The following is a 23,966-nucleotide window of genomic DNA, read 5'->3' on the forward strand; positions in this document are numbered from 1 at the left end:
GTAGGACTTTTTGTTTTTGTTTTAAGAGTTTTTTCTCTTTTAAAATGGCTAGTATGGAAAAAAAAAAGAGATATATTAAGTGATGCATATAAACAAAATCCTAATATTCATTTAAAAACTATTTTTAGCTTTGTTCTTTTGCAAACTGAAGTTCCAGCTTTGCAGGAACACATATATAGGATGATTCTTTGATTCATTGAAATACCTACTGATTTCAAAGAGAATTTGTCTGACAACAAGACTGTTTTAAAGCTTCTACCTCATTATCGATAAATATTTTAGGATTCAAACTAAAAGAACGACTCTTGTGAATGCTTACACAGCTTTTTACTCCTTGTGCATATTTTTACTAGACCCTAGGGCATTATCAAGTTTCACTCCAACAAGCCTCTGAAGGGAGTCTTGCTGAAAAAAAAAAAACAAAAACAAAAAAAAAACTTGCATATTATGCTCTATAAAAAAACATTAGGATACCTGCATGAATAGAATTAATATTGGGACTATATTGGGACTATTCACAGCTCTGAGTCTTTAAACAGAATCCAGTGAGCCAGAACTGAATTTACTGCAGGGCCTCTTACCCTCCCGAAAACCCTAGAAAATAAATCAGATAGGCTTCTTGCCAGAAAAATGAATTGATGTTGTTGAATAAATGCTGACATTTTTATGCCTTCTTTTTCCCTCTGCAAAGTCACAGTCCACCCTTTACCTTTTTCATGATCCTTGTAGATTTAAACTTGAGATTAAAGGCATATTATCAGCTTATGCCTTACATTGCTATCATTTTTTAACCTATTATTAGTATTATTATATGGTAGTACTCTAAACTACTCTTGGTTGTTTTAAACATAAAATGAACCATATAACATCCACTTTTATAGTAAAACATTATCAAGTATTTACACAAGAGTTTAAAATTCAAGAGGACAAATATAAGTATACACAATTTATGATTTTCAGAATGTATGTAATTGACATATATAAGGTATATACACTTTGTGTCATTGTACACTATATACACTGATATTTTTCTGATTAAAGAAATTCAGTTATACTTTACTGCTGCTTAACTCTTAGTCCTAATTTCTTGCAGTATAATAAAAATACAGAATTTTAAGGGGAAACCTGACAGAGGTAGCTGGATTTCACCATGAAACACAATTCCAGTGTTCAGAGTGTATTCCATAGCAGATTTGTAGTATTTTAAATCACGAAATGTCACTTTTCCCTGTCATGAAACCTTATCATCTGAATGTGTAGGAGTTGGGTTTGGGAGAAACAGTCAGATGAACTGTGATTCTTTAGAGATGTACACGCATATAGATGTTATGGAGTACATTACCAGTAAAAGTTCTTTTTTGTTTTAATCTCTATCTGAGAATATTCTTTCTTAAGCTAGTTGCTATGGACATGCTATGCCTACAGAGGTTGGGGAAAAAAAGAATTTAAAAAAAAAAAACATTTGCAAACACAGACACTGTCCAGGGACATTTTTTCCAAAGGCACACATTGCCTACAAGGCTATACTTAAAGCTGCAGTTCTGATTGAATAAAATAGTACTGGCAAAATGAAATATAACAGTATTGAAAATTTTGTCTGCTTCTGAGTACCACTATATATTTTCTTCTTCCATTTGATTAAGTTCCTCAAATAATTCTCTCCTTTGCTTCTACGTGTGACCCACAGGAAGAAAAAGAAAAAAAAATCAGAAAAGTGTGCTGTCATAGTAAGAACTGTCACTGAAGTATGATCATGATTTACTATCAACATACGCTAATGGAAATATCTCTGCGGAAACACCATAAAGCGCTGTTTAAACATCATGCTGTGATTATTTTATAATCTCTGCAGCTACCCTGCCTACAACTCTTTCACTTATTCCTCTCCCGTTTTCCTCAGTTATGAGGGTTCAGGAACAGTGCTGCCTTCTGCTTTGACTTCTGGGAGAAGGGACAGGCTGATTTGTTGTTTTTGTATGTTTGTTCGTTTTGTCTTTTGTTTTCCCATTTCTTTCTAACTTCTAGTTTTCTGAAGGGATAGGGAGGTATAGTGGTAAATCAATTTTGTGTGACAGTCTGAAAAATAGCTTTGCAGGAAGTAAGTTAAAATAAAGGAAAAAAAGGAATTCTAATCATATGGAAACTTCACTAAGGTTGCATACAGCATGATGAAAAATCGCTTGTCCAAACAGGCCTCTTTTATGGAGGTTTTGCAAGGTTTTTGGGACCTCTCTACTTTAATCCCTTGGTAATATCATTCTGTAGTCTGTTTTGTTTTTACACATGTTAAGTGACTAGTTTTGTTATTAAAAGCTACAGTGCACCAGTTCTACCTAAGGACAGGACTATACAAAAAACCACTGTAGTTCCAGCCACTATTGAGAATATATATATATATATGTATAATCTATTAATCTCCAATGTTGTTTCATAAGTAATTTCTGAATGACCTTTTTTCCTAGATTTAAGGAGGAACAAGTAACAAATACAAGCAAATACAAATCAAAAACTAATATGAAAAGAGGTGTTAGAAAACTCATAGGAAACAAAAATGGAAAACGTTGCTACCGACAAGGCTCAATATTCTCAGTTTTGTAGTTATTTAAGTCCATAGTCTTAGCAGGTGGTAAGTTGTCAGAACTCTACTGACGTCAGAAGAGTTGTGAAGATGACAGCAAAAGTTCTGATCTTTCCGCTGTCAGCCAGTCTAGAGAAGTCAATTTCGCTGAGTTTTGAACTCAGTAAGCCAAGAATTAGACACTGAGACTTTAAACCATGATAACAAGGATGACATAAAAGCAGCAGCAAAAATCAGCTATGAAGAAAACTCAACTCTAACTAATGTATTAACAGCCACTGTAAAATTACTAATGCATTCATCATTAGCAAAGCTGTTTGGACTGTTGGAGGATTTTTGTTTGTTTCTTTCTTTCTTGTTATATATGAAAAATAGAGTTGGAAATTAGTTTTGCACCTACTTCAGTCAAAGCAATCTAATAATTTTGAAGTGCCTACAGCTAACACTAGTCATAGAACATTGAGTTTTGAGGTTGAAAAAAAATACCAAAATAAGCTACTTTTGCCCATGAGATACACACCCAGATTGTTTGCTTTGAAGAAGTCTTTCAGCCTTTATTTTAAAAATGTCAGGCATTGCAGAAGAACCAGCTGTGTAACTGTTCAGTGAGGCCAAACAGACTTCAGTTCATTATTTGCTTTTCACAGGGGGACTTTCTTATTGCTGTCCTCCCAAAACATTTATGAAAATAAAATGTTTATCTTAAATTTGCAAGTAGAACTAGTATTGCTTTGTAAATTATATTCTGTGTCAGAATACATGACATTAATTCCCTTTATTAGTCCAGGCTATAGTCTTCTTTCCCATACGCTGCTACAGAAACCATCTACCTTCTTAGTTGGCTCAGCCATGTTCAGCTCATCTTCAAATCTTCTTTGGGACCTCATTCATCTTTCTTTACATATTAGTTGAGAGTTTCTTGAGCTTCTTCATGGCTGTGTTTCTGCCAAACACTCTGCCTGTGCTCTCTATCATTCTCCTAACTAAAGCCAAGTCACACAGACACATAATCACTTTCTCATATCCTTCACTCCAACAAAGATTTACATTTCACACCCATCAGTTCTGAAATCTGACCCGAGCTACTCTGATACTTCCCTCTTTTCAAAGCTCCTCTTTAGAAGACTCATCTTTGAACTCTATTTCCCCAAAATGTTAGCAAAATACATGAAGAAAAAATGTCAACAAAACCTGTAAAACCTGACAAGACTGGAGATTGTCACCACTCAGTCATATTAATGCTTGTTATAACTCTTTAGAAGGAGATGGAGGGTCAGAATATTTCTTCTGCAAAGTGCTTCATATGCTTCTGTCAATATATGCCATATAGTCATTAAAAGACTGATAGCAAATATTGTGCAATGTGTGTTAGCACATTGACTTGTCTTACATTTAATTAGGTGATTTGTTCTGCATGGATTACTACAGTAATCTGAAACTACCTATTACCACTAAGTAAAGCTAAAAGAAAACATAAAAACAGCACATTACCTGGCAGACAGCTGCTGTCCAAGACAGTAATCTGAACTTGATAGATGCAGAGTCTTTGTTCAGTTTGAACATTTAAAGACTCTTTGGAGACCCGATTGGCTGATGAATACACATGATGTTTGTATGGTTTATTTTGTGTGACCAATTGCCAAATCAACAAGTGTCTCAAATTACTAAGGCACAGGAGATTAGGATGGTTCTCAGCGTTTAGTACATGATCCTATAGAAAGACATTCTTGGTTTATGAACATTACACTGCCTGCTTGGGATTTCTTTCACAGTTTCCTGTTTAACAGACAGGACATTTCCTACCAGCTTCTGCGTAAACGCACACATTTAAAAGTATATTTTAATGCTGTACCCTCTAAATGAGGGTAATATCTGAGGACATCTCAACATACATTATGCCTATTGCTACAGGAGTTCAGCATATATGTGCAGATGCTGGGTAATAACTTGTCTTTTAAAACATATAGTAAGTTAAAATCACCAACATGATTTTGTTCAACTAAGAAATATAATAAAAATGTTCTAAAGATCATTAGCAGAACCATAAAAACAAAATGCACATATTCAGGACAGCTAACGTGTTGCTGAAGTCTAATGTCTTTTTCTCATTTAAACAAAATTGTCCAGCAATTAACTATAAATATGCAATTAACTTATACATTTTTAGACTGCTCCATTTGCAGGCATTCCATTTTACGTTTTATAGAGTAATTAGAAACTTCTTTGTATTAGTAAGCAATGTTGGCTGCTACGTTAATTAAAAAGCTGTCTTTTGCTGGAGATAATGCAAGATTTGCTTCAGAGATGCAGAATTTATTTTATGTTATGCCCTTAATTTTACAAAAACTTGCCATTTTTATATGGGGCAAAATCTGATCATTTGCATTACTGATGACAGAATAAATGAATACATAAAACACAAATTGTATCTTAGAACAAATCATAACTTTACTCATTAATTCTGAGCAAAATTCATTTACAAGTTCATATCAAACCCCGTTTTCTTTATAATTGTAAAAATGACCTTAACTGCTTTCCTGAAGGAATAAACAAACAAATAAAAGTGTGTGTGTTGTTACAATTATTATTCTTCACCAATCTCACTTGTCATATTTGTGTTGACTCAGTATACAATAAGGATGAATAAATACTACAAGGGATGAAATTACATGTCCAAATGAAATGGAAGAAAAAGAAAAAAAGAATGCTCAGGCTAAAAAAAAAAGTTATACTTGTATTCAAAATATTCACTGTACAACTGATATTTGGTCAGGAATTTTAAGCAGTCTCTAGAACAAAACTTGTAAGAAAACTGCCATTATTTTCCTTGCCTGTCATTTTTATCATTCACAGGGGAAGAAGGCCTTCTTACATAGAAGAATTTATCTGAAAATAGTGATGTTAATGATGATCAGCTCTTCTAAGACTTGTGGCTATCTAGCATAGAAAGTGAGATGAGTTTTAGAACTACTATGAACACATCCAAAGCGAGCAGTTTAAATAAAAAAGACTAGTCTAATCATGCAAAAATATTATCATTTAACTGATCTCCATACTGTCTACAATTTTAATTTGAATCTGAAACAGTCCCTTAAATAAGGCTGAAATATATTAGAGAGAAAACACAGCAGTGACAGGTAAACCTCTGACGCAAAATTGCAGCAAGGATCCTTTGAAAGGGTCTTCATCTCGACACAGAAGACAAGGGCAGGAAGGGCACATGTTTGCTGACACACGCACATAAGAAGAGAAGGGCAGGGAAGTAAACAGAGGTTGCTGAACTCTGGCTGCAAGCACGTGGGAAGGACAATAGCGCGTTTCCTACTATTGGAAGGAAAGAGGAAGCGAGCCATTGTTCGCGCTGGACACCCTCTGCTAGGCTGTGACACCGAATGCAAGGCACCGCGTGTCACCCGTGCTAGCAGACGTGGCCCCCTGCTGCGGCCAGCAGCACCAGGCCCTTCCTGACGCACGATCCCTCCTGGCTCAGCAGGGCAACACCAACTCCCACCCAATCCCTACATCCCTAAAGAGCAGGCGCGGGAAGAGTGAAGGAGGACGAGCAACCTCTCCCTGCTGCTGAAACTGACCACGGGGTCAACAGCTGCCAGCACAGTCAAGTTCCAACTCGGCACCACGCCTGTAGATTGCGGGCAGCTTCTGTCCATCCCCTTGGAGAGCAAGCAGAAGGGCTTAAATCTCTGCCCACGCCATGGCATGTCTTCTAAATTCAGGGGACTGAGTGAGGTGAGAGGTCACGGCTAGTGTTAAAGAGCTCCTGAGTGACATGGCTAATTGGTGCAGGGCACGCTAGTGCCTTGCAGCTCACTGCCAGCTTGAGCCTGACATGACAAAGTCAAAACTTCATACTGTCATGCACCCTTGCCTGTAAAAGTGTATAGATACTAGTAGGGCTATTACTCAACTCACCATACCAGACTAACACAGGAGGGGAAAAAAAAAAAAAAAAAAAAAGTCAGCATTATATTAAAAATAAGAATCTGACTACTTGAGAGTTCCTCTGAGACATATGCCTAGGTGTAGTTGCTTTCCTGCACCTTGCTGCCCACGGACACATGTCCGCTCCTTTTAATCCTTCATTTCTGGAATAGAGCCAGACACTGGAAAGAGGCTGGGATTTTCTCCTGAGATCATGAGCTTAAATCATAAAAACAGAAGCAAGTCCACAATAATCATTTGGTTTAGATGCTCACCTGAACTTTTTCAGGTTTCTTACTAACTAGTGTTTGTTCCAGAAATACACTATTTATTTGCAGACATTTAAAAAATAATCTATTTTTTGGAAAGCCAAGTTATATATTTTATATCAGACCTCAATTTTTCCTTTGATCACAATTCAATGATGTTGGTTTTCTTAAAAGAACACTTTCTGCTAACAGAGCCAATAGTACTTCAAGATAAAAAGTGTTTTTTTCTAACAACATTTTGGTCATACGGTGTTTCCTTTTGGTGTGATTTCTTTTTTTGGTTTAATCCTCTGCAAGATCTCAGATATTGCATAACAGTCTTCATTTCTCCAGCTTTTCCTTAGTATATACTTGTGACAGTTCACATTTTAGGATAGATAAATCTTTGCAGTAGGGGGCTGGAAGATATTGTTTGGCTTATACATGCTTTGGGACTCTTTTTAATTTAAGGATGAGATTTATCACGGCCATCTTTATACATCTACAGTGCTGACATCTACATGTGATCAGTCTATCTAGTTTCCATTTATAGTCAAAAGACAGAAATTGGCATAGTCTATGGACTCCTGGGCACTTTCACTGACTTACACTAGGTAACTTGAAGTTACAATGAAATGATTCATATCCTAAAAGTGCCTATATCTCTTAATTAGTTATAAATTGAGCCTAGATAGATAGGTAGCTCAATTTGAGATATCTATGTTGCTTAACTCTGCATTTGATCAGAGGAATTTAGGCCTTAAATGTCCATAACATGATTTCTACATATTGCAGGGGATTGGAAGTGGCAACTACTTAATGAAACAAAAAACTGAAAAATAAATGTTTTGGATTCTAAAAATATTCTTCTGGCCTTCTTTGAAATTGATCCATGATTACACAGTGCAGTGTTGAAATCTGAAATTTTGCAATCCCTTCTGTAGTGCTGAGAAAAAGAAGTTCAGTTTGGTTGAGTAACGAATCTCAGAAAAGCATAGGCTGCTATAGTCATATTTTGTGCAGCTTTTTATTTTGCTGTGTTTATAGGATGTGAAACTCAGGAATGCTGCATTATGCACTGTTTTGTTGCTATCATGGTTGCATAGAAGAAAATTTATGGAAGGTGCAGATAAACAATGCCATGCTTTATGTACATACTATAGTCAACAAATATTACTTTTTCTGATAGTTAGGTTTTATATAGCAAAAACTTATATCTAGTCATCTGGTTAGTCAAAACAGCATTAACAATTTCAAATTCCATATATACAATTTAACCCAATCAATACATTGCATGAATCATCCAGATAAATGCCAATTAAAAACCAGACGAAGTGCAAAGCCTTACGGAAGAATGCAGAGGGCAGCTTACCTTTAGGAAAGACCAGACACTTTCCTAAAGCTTCAGAATTGGAGAGGCAGCATTTTAGAGCCAGTTTATGACTTCACTCATTAAAAAGCTATTAAGATACTGTTATAGTGTATAATACTGTTTCCTATTTCTCTTTTTTTCTCTTTTTTTGAGAGTGTTTTGTAATAGCTGAATATGTGGCATTCTGAAAGGCTACAAAAATGTCTTGTATTAAATATGTTTTCCTGTGAAAGTTGGAGGAGAGGCAACAAAATATATTTTACTCAAGAAAACAAAATTGCTGTCCCTGCTGATGCAGATGTGGAATTTTCATCAGGGTCAATTCACAACTGACCAGAAAAAACAGCAAATGTTTGCCAGAGAAATTGGCAAGGCCTTTTGAATAAACTCAAGAATTCCCTAGCAGAGCTGTTAGGAGGGGGAAAAAAAAAAAAAGAAGTCTATATTCATTTAAAACTATTCTTTGTGCATTATTTAAAAAGCATTATCATTATCATTCAGGCCTGAAGTTCTGTTGGCCTAGATAACTGTAGATACATAACAGCTTAGGTAAGAAATGCCATGGGGTATGCCAGGACTTAATAGAAAACAAGTTTCAGTGTGTTCGGTATGAAGAAAATGCAAGTCTGAAAGTTATACTGTATGTCACATTGCCCAAAACTATGTGAACATGTAATCTTGTAATCTTTCCTTTGGGCTGCTGGTTTCTCGATTGTTCCATAAATTCTCACTTGCAGTGGTTTGCATCTAGCAATAGACAGCAACAGCAAGAGGTGAAGGGAGAAGGCTATGAGGAACCATGAAGGGACTGCAACAAGATCAGGCAGAATTGCTGCACCAGGCCTATGAAGAGCACATTGATTTGCTCATCCGCTAAAATGAACAGGGAGTATGGGAGGGCTACTGCACCACATGGAGGGCTGGGTGCACCTCTGCGCAAGCTGCAAATGCTCAGGCTAAAGGGAAATATCTGACATGGCCACCCACGACAGCTGAACTCTGCTTCACAAATAATTTCAAGGAATAATTGCTGCACATCTTTTGTCCACTCTTGTTCCCTAACTCACCTGCTTCAAATGCTGGCAATCTTACCCCCTTATTTTCATAGTTCCAGTATCTCAGAAGCACACCAATATACAAAGGCTACAGTAAGTAAAGACTACAAATGTTTTAAGGCTTGTTTACCACAGGACTGATGTTTCATGTTTCCCCTAGTGCCCTGATTTCCCTTCAGTCCTTCTTGTTATATGGCATTTAAATTTATCTATAAATAATTTTCCTAACTATACACACAATAGAAGAATGCAGTACCCTTAAAATTATTTTTAAGACTACAGATGGTTGTAATCCTACTGGGCTGTGTTAACAACTGTGCTTATTTGTTTATCACATAAAGTCTTAAATAAAGTGGTATAAAATAAGCACTACATTTCTTACTTTTTAAAAACTCTACAGCTCATGAAAGAAAAAATACACTAAAATCAGTAATATATGTCTGCAATTTTTTGCTAAGTTTACATCAGTTTAGATTCTTATACTGAATTCCTTTCATAAATTATTCTTTTGTGGGCAAGTATGTCGTACAGAATTAAAAAAAAAAAATCTTTTACTGTCTAGTCAGATAATATATGTGAGTTAAATTCCACTGAATGTGTACGTGGGACCTACTGGGTATTAGAAAAGACTGTGCTTCAGAGAGGAGAGAATCCCGTGAAGATATTGTGGTATATAGATAATATATCTTATAGAAGATGAGGAAGATAAGATTGAATGTTAGTACTGACTTTTTCTAGCATCTTATTTTTTAAAGGTATCAGTATTGTGAAAGTCACTTGTGATCCTTAGCTTTCAGTTAATAAAATTTTGTTGTTGCCTAATAGTTATCTGTTAAATAAAAATATTGTTTCCAGACGGTAAGAAAATAAAAGACAATTGCCAGCCCAGAAGGTTACAATAACACATGTTTAAACATCTGCATGTGTATATTTGTTATAGGTAGGATCAATCTTTCTGCCAAGCTTGGACCATGATTAGGGGAAATATTTAAGATAAGCAAGAGAAAAACCTACATATGTACCTTATAGAGGGAACATGAAAATTGTAGTTGGGTACATATTATTTACATATTATTTTAACATATAAGTACAATGTCAAGAAGATTCAGCAACTGATGAAGTAGTTTGTTTTAAAGACAAGAAGCAGGTCACCCTTAGTGATTAAAGGTGGAGTATAATTTCTCTCTACTTTGCCTTGAGGGGCAGCTGGGCTGGCAGAAGTTTTCACCCCGAGGGATCAATTCTTGGCTGTACTTTTTAACAGAGTAAAGCAGGTTCTCTTTTTGGGGGGTAGAAATCAATGTAAGTCTTGCCAGCAGAGACTCCTCAGGAGACAGACAAATTTTATGCAACTCCCAGATGGCCTGAATATGGTCACAGCAGCACCTTTCCTTTACAGCTGTTTTCTCTTCTGCTCTCTGAACTAATCAGCTCCTTTCAAGCCAACCTTACTAAGTCTGTGTCAACTCTTGTTCTTTTAGCCAAACGGGTAAAACATTCAAATCAATGTGCAGATTTGCTAGAGTGCTATGTTAGCCGTTTTGTGCCTGTGTGTTTTTAAAAACAGCTCCTCACAGTTCCCTTTTCCAGCAGAAAGAAGGAAGATCATTTCTCTAGTCAGCAGGGACCAAATAAACATTTCTACCAAATGAAGAAATAATCAGAGGGATTCCCTTCTAACAGGGTCAGAGGAACTGATGAAAATGATCCTGGGAGCACAAGTTCAACAAAATACAAAAAGTTCCTTGCTCGGTGGGGTTTAGCTAAATAATTCACACCCTGCTTTTTCGAAACGCAAATACAAAACATTCCCTTCTCAATGGAGTAACAGAAACAGCCACACAAGATTAATGAACCTGACAGGGACTGACCAAAGAGCACAAATTCTTCTTTTGAGTAACGAGAATAATTATGAAGCCAAAAACCTTAGCCACTTGACACAGGAAAATTCTGGTTGGATGGGTAAAAACCTTCTTTCCTAATCAAAACCCCCTTGATTCTCTAAGGAGCTTAATTTACTAATACATTTGCTATTACTACGTGAGTAAGGAATTATGCATTCATTTCTGACAGTTCATGGGACAGGTCTCAGTAATGACAGTGAAATATCTCCTCCAACCATTTGATTGCTTCCTGAGCCCAAAATTTATATCTCTTTCCATTCCTATACTCTTAATATATATTTTTCACATTTTTTCCCAATATTCTCCTCATATGAAATGGCCTTCCTTTTTTAATCCACAGCGTCCAGCGCTCATTCTATGCAACTATTCATAGGAATGTTCCAAAGGAGTCAAATGGAACCCTATTATCTTGGTTATGAAATATCAGTAAAAATACCTCTTTGCTGTCAGGGTATTTCCTGGTAGTGCACACTTTGTGACCAGTTGTATTTAGAGGTAATACCACCTAAGTTCTCAAAAGCCTGGAGTCTTTCCAGTGGGCTGCGATTGGTCTTCTCAAAGAAAGAACAACTCTGTATATTCACTGTCCCTCACACACCTCGTTATAGCATGTTTATTTTGATAAATCAGTGATAATCCATACATTACAGTCAGAAGAAGAAAGGAGACCTTTCTTCACTGCTTCACAAGCAGAGTGTTGCCATTTCAGCTATTTTGAGCAAGATTCACATAGATTCAATATTTTTTCTCATAAAAAGGTTTGATTTCTTGTCAACACTGTTTGCTCAGACACTTTCTACAGTCAGTATAAGGGGACTGATTTCTCCCACTCCTTTTAAACATACTCTGCATCAATACACTTTTTGAAATGGCACAGTCCAATGTTATTGAAAATCCTAGATAGGTAGCACAGAAGACTAGCACTTTTTAAGAGGCTGTACATATGCTACATTATTTTCACAAATTACACTACAATGCTATAAAATGCTCTAAACAAATAGTTTCACTGTTACAGTTGATCTTGCTCAAAATATATCCACTCACAGCGGATCAGTGTAGGTGGTTAAGACCATAATTCAATACTAGCACTCTCTGAATTTTTATATCAATACACCAGCAGTTCTTTTTCCAGCACTTTCCTATTTTTCCCTCCATCTCCCCAGTATGCATTTGCTCCACATTTCTTCCTTATTTTGGTATTGACTGTTCTATGTTTGTATATCTACATATAATTATTTCTGTTGGAAAAAAGATCACCTCAATTACATTGTGTTCATTTTTCATACTGAAAAGCAAGAAGATGCTCCATTGAGGCAACACTAGAATGCAAGATTCTTAACTTACAAGACAACCATATCTACTACTTAAAATAATTGCAAAATAAGTTGTTCAGCATACAGTTACTACTGCTGATTTCATCCTGTAATTGTGCTAGTTACAGGAAAGGACTGGTCTGAAAGTAGAGTTTAAGCTTCAGTTCTTGTAAGATAGTAACCTACTCAAGCAGGATGCAGTAACACTGGAATTAAAGATCCTACTTTAGGAGGATAAATTAGGTTTGGCAAGACTTTTGTGCTACCTATGAGAAAAAAAAATGCACGTATGCATCTGTAATAAGGCTGATAAATGCAATAAATAAATAAATGTTATAAATATTTTATTAAAGTAAAAAATATATTGTGGACCTTTGATAAAAATATCATGTAGTATTCTGTGAGAACCTTATTCTAGCAGACTAGAAATTTGAGTATAATAATTTAAAAATAAGTCGGTACTTGAGAACTATACTATAGCTTTGCTAATTTTTCAGGAATTAGCTATAAGGGAAAGAAAAATAACCATGGCCTCAGTAGCTAAATCACAGTAGTGAGTGAGAAAAATACAACTTATGTTGCCAATCAAGATACACAGCAATTCAGCAATACTAAAATGTATGCAGATGTGCAAGTTGATTACCCAGACATGCAAGACGGTCTTGTTACAGTAACAGCTTTCTATGCTCTCACATTTTCTATGCAGTCACATTTTAACCATGGAAAGGTCAGGCTTTTGGATCCTATTATATGCAATAAGACTATTGCAATAATGCAATATGGCTATTTTTCAGGTTGCATGAAACAATTAACTTTCCTATTAGGCATAATGTTGTAAATCACTATTATTTAACCACAAAATAAATAAATAAATAAAATTGGAGAATCCTTCCACTGCACCCACACTCTTTTATGCAACTGGGAGTTTCTAACCACAGCCGTGTGCACATAACACAGCTTCATTTCACATGAGAGAGCTCATTTTTCATTCCACACATAGAAGGGTGTCACCTGTGCATGTACAGATCAACTGAACACACACAGAGCACTGGCATGTGGCTTCAGGGCACTGCCTAAGCACTAAGGAGCAATGTCCCTTTTAGCCACTAAAAAACCCAGACAAATCCTTTCTGCAGCATCCGTTTGCTTCCTGATGAAATCACTGGCCATCACTATTCAAGCAAATCTAAAAGATGGATGTAGTCCTTTTTGAATTTTATAATTTTACAGTGTAATAGCTTTAGATATTTAGATATTATTTACAAATGTACTTCTGGATTTCAATATGTTCTCAAACCGCAGGATAAAAGATGCTTCTAAAACTCAGTATTTGTCTTTTATTTTCAAGGCTGTAATGTTAATGTTTGACACTTGTACTATCAATTTTGTATTATTTTTTCTCATATCATATTTGATATGCCTTCCTTTATTAACATATTTTTTGACAGTTAACATCTTGCTTGACAGATATATCAGTATACAAGACAGCATAGCCAAGAATGCATGTCCTTTTAGATACGACTGCACATCAACAGCAAAGCCTTACTACAGCCTAGATTACTTCTGTAATAACAGCAAAGGTCAACATCCTATTTCTTTCTGGAAAAAAAAAGGAGAAAAAGGAAACTGAAGACAATTAAAAACTACTCTTGACTGAAAATACATCTACCTCTGCTAGTTTGAAGATATCTGGGTGTATGAAATTTCTGAAAATAATATTTCCTCAAGTTAATATTTCTTGCCTTTCTACTCTGCTTACATGTCTCATATTTGTCATTCTTCTTTTAAGGATATATATATGTATTTTTACCTTAATCATAACACCTGAAGTGCAGAATTAAAAAACAGAGGGATAAAAACTGAGAAAATATGTAACTCTAATGAAAAATAACCGAAGAAACATAAATAGTTACTATAGAGAAGCATCACTTATACAATATACAAACTATCCTAGAAGGTAGTATGCCTCTGATAGTTTCTGGTTTTATTGTGGAAAACACATTCCAGCAGTTTTCCACAAAAGGAGAAGAGCAGAATGCAAAATTGATCTTTTATCTTATGCAGTATTTTTCGTATAATAAAAGGGAAGAGAGAAAATATTCTCAAAGCAAGAAGACAGTAAAAGGACAAAGAAGAAACTTGTGAAAATATTTTTAGAAAGAGAAAATCATTTTGATAATCATTACAGACCTTTTTTTGTTTAAAGTTTAATAAAAGAAGTCAAAGCTAGTGATCCAAACAGCTACAACTGAGTCTTGGGAAGCAATCAAAAGGGCCTCTTCATCCAGTACTGTGTGTAAATCAAGATCAACTGCCTATTTAACCTAGTGCAACTGCACTAGAGGCAGTGAGATAAAGTTCCAAACTGTAGTCACAAACACAGAGGAAATGCCAATTAAGTAGTACTGTCATACCCTCTGGGTGCATCTGTGAATATTTTTTAAGAGTAAACACCACAGTGTTTTTAGTTAGGTGTCCAAACTAAATGCCCTTCCTGGATTTCTCAACCTGATGTGAGTTTGTCTCTTCTTAACTTTGCTTAAAAACTACTTTCACTATACTAATATAACTAAAATTGAAACAGGCCATGTATGACACTCATAATGCTGAATTGTTGTTATGTATGAGAAAGTAAATAAGCTAAACTGATACAAGGCACCTTTCTAATCAGCAAATTACCTAGGATCCAGCAAACCACATCCAACTACATCAAAACATTTCTCTTTGGATAACTACATCAGAAAGTCAAGAGAACAAAAATTCTTATGCCTCTAGCCAACATCTCTATATCTAAAGAAGAAAAGAGGATCTCCTTTTTCCTTATTCTTCACAAACACAATGCATACCTCATACTTTGTAAATATAGGCTATTATGGCATATTTTCCCTTATCTTTTTCCCTTAAATATACAACCCAGATCTCTCGAAATGCACAAGCTTTTGTCACTCCTTGCTGAAGTCTGGTTTTGTGACTTCTCATCATGAACTATTGAGTCCCTGATTAACCTTTAGTACTGTTGGTAAAGAGAGAAAAGAGCTGCCTAACAGAAAGCAGGGAGTTAGGACTCCCTGTTACATGTGACACAATGAGATGCTGCTGCTCCGCAAATCTTACACATTCCTCAGGGCAGAGAGGAGACCCTGATTTTAACACTGTCTACACAGATTATAATAAAGACGTACCTCTTAAACTGTGTTTGGCAATGACATGACAGGCCCATTGCTTTCTTCAGCTCCCAGTGCCAATTTCCTTTCACAATCTCTTCTCCTCCACCCCACCTGCTCCTAGATACAACTCCTTTGCTTAGCCAGTTTGAGTCTGCCCTAGGCCCATTTTTATGTCTCTGTTGCGATGCACTTTATGTTTCCTTGATTCTCATTTCTAACTTCAGCCAAATGCACTGTCATGAAGGCAGAGTCCACTGTCCAGGTTCAGACCCACATCCAGCTCTGACATGGAATGCATGTGATTGCTTGAAAAGACTTGTTAGGAGCTGAGCTTACTCAGCAAGGACACGATCTTGAAGGAATGGAACAAGAAAATTCCAGTCGTTGAGAAATCAGGCACCTACATTCCCACGGGAAGCTTATCTGCATTATTGTTAGATTTTTTTTTTTTCTTTTACTACTTTTTTTGAATCTGCCCTGAAGGTCATATTAAAAATATAAACTATAGTAACCCCATTTGGTAACTGCAACTCCTCTGGCATCTTAATTCCAGAGCATGGTAAACTATTGCAATGACCTGCATATTAAGGTTTCCAATTTCTTTTTTCCAGTCTTGTCATGATTGAGGCCATATGATGGGAGGACATGAGGCATTTGATATGTCTGAAGCAGCACTAAGAATCTGTAAGCAGATGTGGGAACATCGGGACCAGAATTTCTTAAAATTGTAGAAGATTACACTTTCTAATTTGTCAATCACTGTTGACTGAATGGGCTAAAAATTTACTCTTTAATAGAAGCTAAGATTCCTTTGTTCAAATGAATAAAAGAAAGGTATAAGAAATGTGGTAAATATTTAAGAAATTGTAGAGCCAAGTAGAGTTCCCTGGTCAGTCAGTCTGACATCCTATATTCCTCAAGTCATGGCATATTGTCCCATTACTTCTATCTTGATGCCAATTACCCTTGTTGGGAATCCCGCAAACTTTTCTTAGAATGTTCTAAGGTTCACAAAAAATCACAAAAGTTGGCACAACAGCTCACAAAAACATACAAGTCATGGAATGCAGGTTTCTACTTGCAATACTTGGCTCAAAGATGCATAGACAGAACACAGCCTGTTTATAACTTTCAGTTGACATATACAACAGTGCGTCAATGAGGCCCCATCTTCCTATGTGCCCTTTGGTACTGTACACACAGCAGGCCGTATATATTAAATGAAAAGAAACAGGAATAGCAACAATCTCTATTGACTATTAAAGACTATAAGCCTAGCCTTTATTTAAGAGAATTATATTTTTGTAATCATATTGACTTTGAGACATGCAATATTCACTTAACCGCACTGGTTATTAACATAGCCAAAGGAAAAAAAAAATCCACTATTATATAAAAATAGTGTAAAGATATGGACAGTTTTCATTGAGGCAAATGGTGTAAGGGATACCATTAATTCAGAATTATACTCAGGGAACATTTTTCCTGAAACAGGAATCTACTCAAAAAACCCTCAGCTCTTCACTAGCATTCTTTGATGTAGCGAAAGAAGAAAAATCAGGTGAGCTGTATCTTTTATTGTACTGGAAAGACATGCAACATAACTTGAGAAACTGAAAGAAAAAACACTTGCTACAAAGAGGACAGGACAACCTACTTAAGAAATGAATACACTGTGGAAAGGGAAGGGAAGGGAAGGAAAAGGAAAAGGAAAAGGAAAAGGAAAAGGAAAAGGAAAAGGAAAAGGAAAAGGAAAAGGAAAAGGAAAAGGAAAAGGAAAAGCCTGGGTATCAGAATTATGCACTTTTTTTTTTTTTTTAACAGTGAAAAAGAATAATGAAAGGAGTAACTTCAAGGAGAAATGCTTTTTTTTTTTTTTCTTTCCCTTAAGTTGCCTATTCTTTAAAAACTCCATTTCCTCTAAGACTGCCCACAGGATCTCTTGCCTCCACAAAATCCTGGTTCTAGAATTGGGATTTAACAATACCAAGAGCTGAGTAAGTCTAAGTCAAATATAAACCCTAGAGAAGTGATTGATGGAATTCAGACATTTTTTACTATTAATAATGTATTAACTGACCCTGAAAATTTCTAAATTAGAACTCAACCTCTCTTCACTGAAATTTTGAAGGCACAATGTTTAGCCATACTCCATTGATTTTTTATTTTACATTCAGAAATATTTCTAAATTCCCTTGGAAGTGTACATCTACTGTTCCCTTGTTCGTCATTTTATGTGTAAAATAATTGTGCTCAGATCAGTTGTATCTGTATCAGAGAATCTTCCTGAATTCCATGCAACCTACAATGAAGATCACAGTGCAGACTTAGGCCATCTATCTTATGTCTCTATGACATGAATGAAATCAGGCTGAACACAATACACAAAATCATTCAATATCAACATATAACCTCCAGGAACCACTGTTTGCCTTTAGCAAATCATCATCCACTTTGCCCTGAAGCCTCTTATTTTGTAAGCACTATGTTCTAAATCAAGATAGCACTGCCTTTACAGATCTGTGAAGTTACATGTCACTAACAAAAAAGTTAAAAAAAAAAAAAAAAGGTAGATATTCAGCACTCATTCTCAAGTATAATATTCAGCTTTATCAGATAATAATGGAGGAAAGAAGACACCTATTTAAAATATGTATATACATATAAAAGTGAATCACTTATGTATTATTCCCAAAATTCCAAATATTTACACATTAATATGTAATATCATATTGCATTTATTGAGCTGATTCCTTTAACTGTCACTCTGTACCCGCTTGTATTGAAGAGTAACTTTGGTATCTTGATTCACCTAGGCATAGCCAAAGCAATATTTTGTTGGCTCAACAGGTATGCTGTTAAGTTTATGGCCCATTCTTGCAGCAGAAGCTGCAAGCACCTATTTGATTATTATTTGATAAGTAACTTCAGAGTCACAGTGGATGTCACTATGGAAACATGAGTGATTATTTCAGAGACTATTGAAACAGGAATGGAGGCCTCCATGAGGCACCAGCCTCCTTCCGTTTGTGTTTTTCACAGATCCATTTTCAATAATAATTTCAGGAAGATTTCTTCTTCACCCAAAGCTGAAGCTGGCCTCTGAAAAATATGCTACTTCTAAATTTTATTCCATATTTTTGTTTGCTTGTTCTCCTGTTCACCTTTTAATTTCAAAAGCTGTGGAGAACCTGTGTTAGCTCTATGCGTCTGCAAGATTGCAAGATAACGTGTTCTCCAAGGAGCTCTGGGGAGGATCTGGTCACCCACTGGTGACAAGGACAACCTCTTGGCCTCTTCTAAGACAGTTTCCCTGCTCCAGTGTCTTGCAGAGGCCACTTCAACAACCAGAGACAACTCCTTGGACATGCAGGGGCCAGCCTGTGTTTGCTCATCATCGTGGATGCTCCTTGGCCAAGGTCCATTTCCTTCAAGGACCTTGAGTCCACTGTGTGTTAGCAGAGACCAAGCAAAGCAGCGATAGGGAAGTCCCGTATCCCCTGTGTACCAGGTGCACCAGGAGGTCAATACATAAGGACTAGCTAAAGCCAGCAGTGTTTAGGGACAATAATGTCAGTGCTGTTGGACACAGAGCAGCAGTGGGAGCCGGGCCCACTGTAACATGGTCTGCAGTCGGAGCAGGAGGCGGAGGATTCCACCCAGATCCACCTTTCCAAGGTCACCCCATGTGACATCAGGCCTGTTTCTGGGGCCTTTGGTGCTGCTGCTGTGTCCCCTCCGCAGCATCACCAGTTGCAGAGGTGGCAGCCTGGGCGCTGCGCTCTGCACCCTAATGCATGCTGGATCTGCAGTGGGTGGTGAGTGGAGGCGGCTGCGCCCCACGCACCCTCCCTCCATCCATGCATCCATTCTCCATCCATGCATCCATCCATCCTCCCAGCCGTGTGTGGGCAGCGGCTCCTCTTTGTGTCTGTGCGCGTGGGGGACACTGCGGCGCCGCCGCCGCCTCGCCTGCGGCCGCGGGGGCTGCGGGCAGAGCCCCCCTCCCGGACCCTCCCCGCGGGGCCTCTCTGGCTCCTCCGCCCGCTCCTGGCGCTCGGTTACGTTACCTGCGCTCGGGCTGCCTCTACTCCCGCGGCCGCCGCCGGCTCCGCTCACTGCGGGGCGGGGAGGTGACTGGGTTACTAATTTATTTATTTCCCATGGGATGTCCTCGGCAGCAGGGAGGGCTCGGGCAGGCGGCAGGCCCGGCTGCTGCTGCGGGGCCGACGGGGCGCCGCTGTCCCGGGGGTGCTGCCGGGGCGCGGAGGGCGGTGGCGCTTCAGCACCGGCGGGGCGGGGGCTGCGGAGGAGACGCCTCCCGCTCTGCCCAACCCGGCTCCGCGTACCGGCCCGGGAGGCGGCCCGGCTTGGCCCGGCGCGGCCCGGAGGACGGAGCCGGCGGGGGAGGCGGCCGGGCCGCGCCGCGCGCCCGGCCCGGGGCCGCCCCCGTGGGAAGGGGCGGAGGGGAGGGGAGCGGGGAGGGCGCGGCGGGGCTGGCCGCGTGTCACCGCGCGTGTCACGCGATCCGCCCCGCGCGTTGCGCCGCGGGGCCAGTGCGCGCCGGGCTCGCCCGGCCCGGGATCTGGCGCTCTAAGAGCGTTCTCACTCGTGCTAAATGTCCTTTGTTTGTTTGTTTGTTCGTTTCCTCTGTGTGTGTGTGTGTGTGTGTTCGTGTGTGTGTGTGTGTGTGTGAAAAGGTCACATAAACGTGCATAGGTTTGCTCCCGTCACAGAAAGAAAGAAAGAAACAAACAAACAAAAAACCCACACAAAGGGATCTTAGGGTTCTTCTCTCCCTCCTCCTACTTTTTTCCTGATTAAAAAAAAAAAAAAAAAAAAAAAGTCCTTCTGTAGCAGGAGATGAAGTGTGGCAGCTCACAAATATGTTCTCATGTAACACCTGGCAAAATTTGGCTGCCCCCCACAGCCCCTTTTCCTGCTCCTCGCCCCATCCCATGCATCCTTCCCCACCCCGACAAAAAACAAAACAAAACAAAACAAAACAAAAAAACAAAGTGTTCTAAGAACAAAATGTATGTGTGCCCTGAACAAATTTGTGAGAATGGGCACCAGATTCTGACCCCACAACTACCTCAAATTTGCCCATAAGGCTGAAATTGTGTGGAGAAAAAGAGCACAACCATGTAATTACGTAATTAAACCTTTTTTTTTCTACCACAATGCCTATAGCCATGAGTAAAGGTTGCACATTTATAAGCAACATTTAATGTAGTGTGAGGCAACTGGATTAATTGCAGTTGTTGAAATTATGTTGTAAAATATGTGCAAAAGTAACCTTGGTAATTGTGGGCATGTCATCATCCTAACTTTACTGCATGTACTTTTAGTAAGGGCTTTACGAATAGGATCTTTGCAGACTTTTGGGGAACTAAAACTGGTTTGTGTAGATGTGAGGACAGAGAGATCCCATGTCATAGCTGGGAATATTCCAGTTTGCTGAGCTGTTGGCGAAAGGGGGAAGGACTTGATATGCCTGTCTGTTTATTTTCCATTAACACCATGTGAATTCCTTGGCTAGCACCAACCGGAATGGACAGAGAAGTTTGAAAAGCAGTCTGGCAAGGAGCATGACGCCCCAAAGAAAGGCTGCAGCATTGCCTATTAGACGTCAAAGAATCTATTCCCAGAGGACTGACAACACGAAGCACAAATTAGTAGAAATCACGTTTCTTTGGTGCCATTGCTTATGAAACTCCTTGTGAGAAATAAATGTGAGAATTTATTTTGTCTTTTAACATTGTTAAAGCAGAAGATACAGATGCAGAAATCTCCGTAATGTAACACTGTGTTACTCTTTCTTCCTCCAGCCTCCATTTCGCTGTGCTTGTAGCTATAATGTGCTATTGTGTAGCCACCGCTCCCACTGCAAGTTCTTCGGAGTCAGAAGGAGGGAACTTCGTCACGTGTTTGCAGAGCAGCTGGTTGCTGGAGTCTCCAAACAGAGCCTGACACGGGGCTAACATAAGCTGCAATAAATAGTTCACTGGCAGACACAGCAAACTAGCTTTTATTCCTGAAACAGAATGAACAATTTGCAATAATTATTGTGACATCATGTAAGGCTAATTATACAGGAGTGAGTTACCTGAATCTAAAGATGTCTTTAGGAGTAAACATGCTTAGCAGGTACCAGAGCAGCCCATGGCAATCTCCATTTCGTTAATTTGGGTAGCAGTGCACTGCAAGTGTTCCGTTGCCCAAGGGAGTGAAGGGAGCTCATGCTCCCAACACCGCAGCTGCAGGGCCAGCTCTGGCAGCCTTTGAAACACCAATGAGCACATGAGAGAGAGCAGCTAAACCAAGCAGAGTGAAGAAGTAATATTAAGCAGGGACTGTTGGGGAGTACAGATCTCCATCTCCATAGTCAAAGATGCCCATGGTCAAACTCATTGTCTCCTCAAGGCAGATCCTACTGATAAGGATGCCTATAGATGTGTTAATTCTAATAGAATCTGATGCAAAGTCCATATGAATATATATATATATATATTTATAAACATGAACATTGCAGACAGTAACTTTTATATAGTAATATGTGTGATATATTTTTATATACTATGTACAGTAATACAATACTGTATATATTTACTGTAATATATATACTGTTTGTATATTACTTTAATGTATTTTATAGAAATATATTAATATATGTTAAACATTATATACACATACACATACTTTCTATTTACATACACGCCACATACAGCTTCTCTTTACATCTTCTTCCTCTGTAGGAAATGACCTTACATCTTAATTGAGATAATGTTGCTGTGTGCTTCATCACATTTTATGTATTTTAGTCTGAGATAGAAACTGAACACAAGCTAGTAACAACTATAATGGTATGTGATTCAGGCCTGCAGTGTGCACAAGTTTAGATGCAGTTTAGTGTCTGTGTTTTGCTTCAGCTTACAAATGATATCATGAACCTGAGACTAAAAGTTGATGGATGATTTTATTCTTTATGCTCTTATGCTCATACTCTCTATGCTCTTTCCACTTTTGCTGTGACATTGGGGTTTTAAAGTGAATACACTCCTCTGCAAGTACTGCAGTATGAAGACTCTGAAGTGATTCAGTTCTCTGATGCAAATAATAATAATAATAATAAAAGAAAGATAAGGGGCAGAAGAGGGGAGGGGGTGTAGGGAGCAGAAGGAGAGAAAGTAAATCACAGTTTTGAATTCTTCCAGTCTGAGAACTTTCAATGTCAGAACCCCATTATTCAAAGTAAAAATATCCATTACCAGCCTCTAAGAGTAGGAATTAAAAATGTATTAGTAATAGTGATGAATAATTTATGTATGATTTTCAACAGATTACTGAAAGTTCACAGCTGTGCATGCAAGTACATATATATATATATATGTACATGTGTGTCGTATGTGTGTATGTGGTCATTCTATTCTTTTTCAATTATCAAATTGTAAGGAGGAAATTTGATACCTATCTATCTGGTGTATGTGTGAAAAAAAAAGCCACTCCTCTGGTTATTCATTCCATGTTCATTCCCTAGTGTAAGTAGACCCTTGGGAGTTTGTGTGCATCCTGTTTGGGTTCATAACAGCTTGAGCTGTACTAAGGGATACTAATGGAAAAAAAATCTTAAGCATCATTTTTCACTACAGAAAAAAAAATGCTGTAAATATTGAATGTCTAATGGTAATTTTTGTGAGTCTATGCACTAATTGCTTGAGTAAGTGTCCTACTGGATTAGTTCATTTCCACCACTTTCTGCTTGTCATGCAGCTTCATTTGAACACAAATTTTTACAGGTTCTTATCTAAGCTAATGCTTGCACTTTCTTCTGCTAAGTCATATGTTATGTCTTATAATCTCTGGCTTTGTTTATGGATGCATGTCATTCTGACCTACATTGTGCATAAGATTATATTCTGATTTTTCTTTTTCCCTGAGTCATTTCTGTTCCTTTAATATGTAGCTGAAACTTCTCTCAGTATGTACGCTAGGAGATGTGGAGTAGGTGTTCCTCATCTCTAGAAAATGTAGAGAGTAATGTCATTAAGATTACATTGGTAAATCACCTAAGCCACTTTCTGTAAGCTTTGAAGCAACAGCTAGTCATTGTCAGCCTGTGTCTTACTCCACCTTCATTCATGCACACAGATAATTCTGCTTCTAACATAAAACCTTAATCCTACTTCTGCAAAAGATACATATACTTTTGTGTGTGTGTGTGGTAAAATTCATATAAATATTACCAGACTGTAGAATACTAATGATAAAAATAGTTTAAGTTAGTAAGATATACATATATACATATATCTTTTGAGGTCAGCATCTCTATAAGCAACCACCATGCCTATAACAGGCCCAGTAAAACTCTTTTCTTTTACAGTTCCTGG

At 37.9% G+C, this 23,966-nt stretch overlaps 1 protein-coding gene across 1 annotated transcript in view; it reads right to left on the reverse strand.

Annotated features, from left to right (window-relative positions):
• SLC16A7 (solute carrier family 16 member 7) overlaps positions 1–19,691 on the reverse strand; it is a 75,436-nt gene extending 55,745 nt beyond the window's left edge. The window contains exon 1 of the mRNA XM_088530386.1: positions 19,647–19,691. The gene's annotated coding sequence lies outside the window, so the exon portion shown is untranslated. The remainder of the gene's footprint in view (positions 1–19,646) is intronic.
• Between the last annotated feature and the right edge of the window lie 4,275 nt (positions 19,692–23,966).

This window comes from Tinamus guttatus, unplaced genomic scaffold (assembly GCF_059628265.1).
Source record: "Tinamus guttatus ecotype Peru unplaced genomic scaffold, ASM5962826v1 Tinamus_guttatus_pri_ptg000368l, whole genome shotgun sequence".
NCBI classification, from domain to species: domain Eukaryota; kingdom Metazoa; phylum Chordata; class Aves; order Tinamiformes; family Tinamidae; genus Tinamus; species Tinamus guttatus.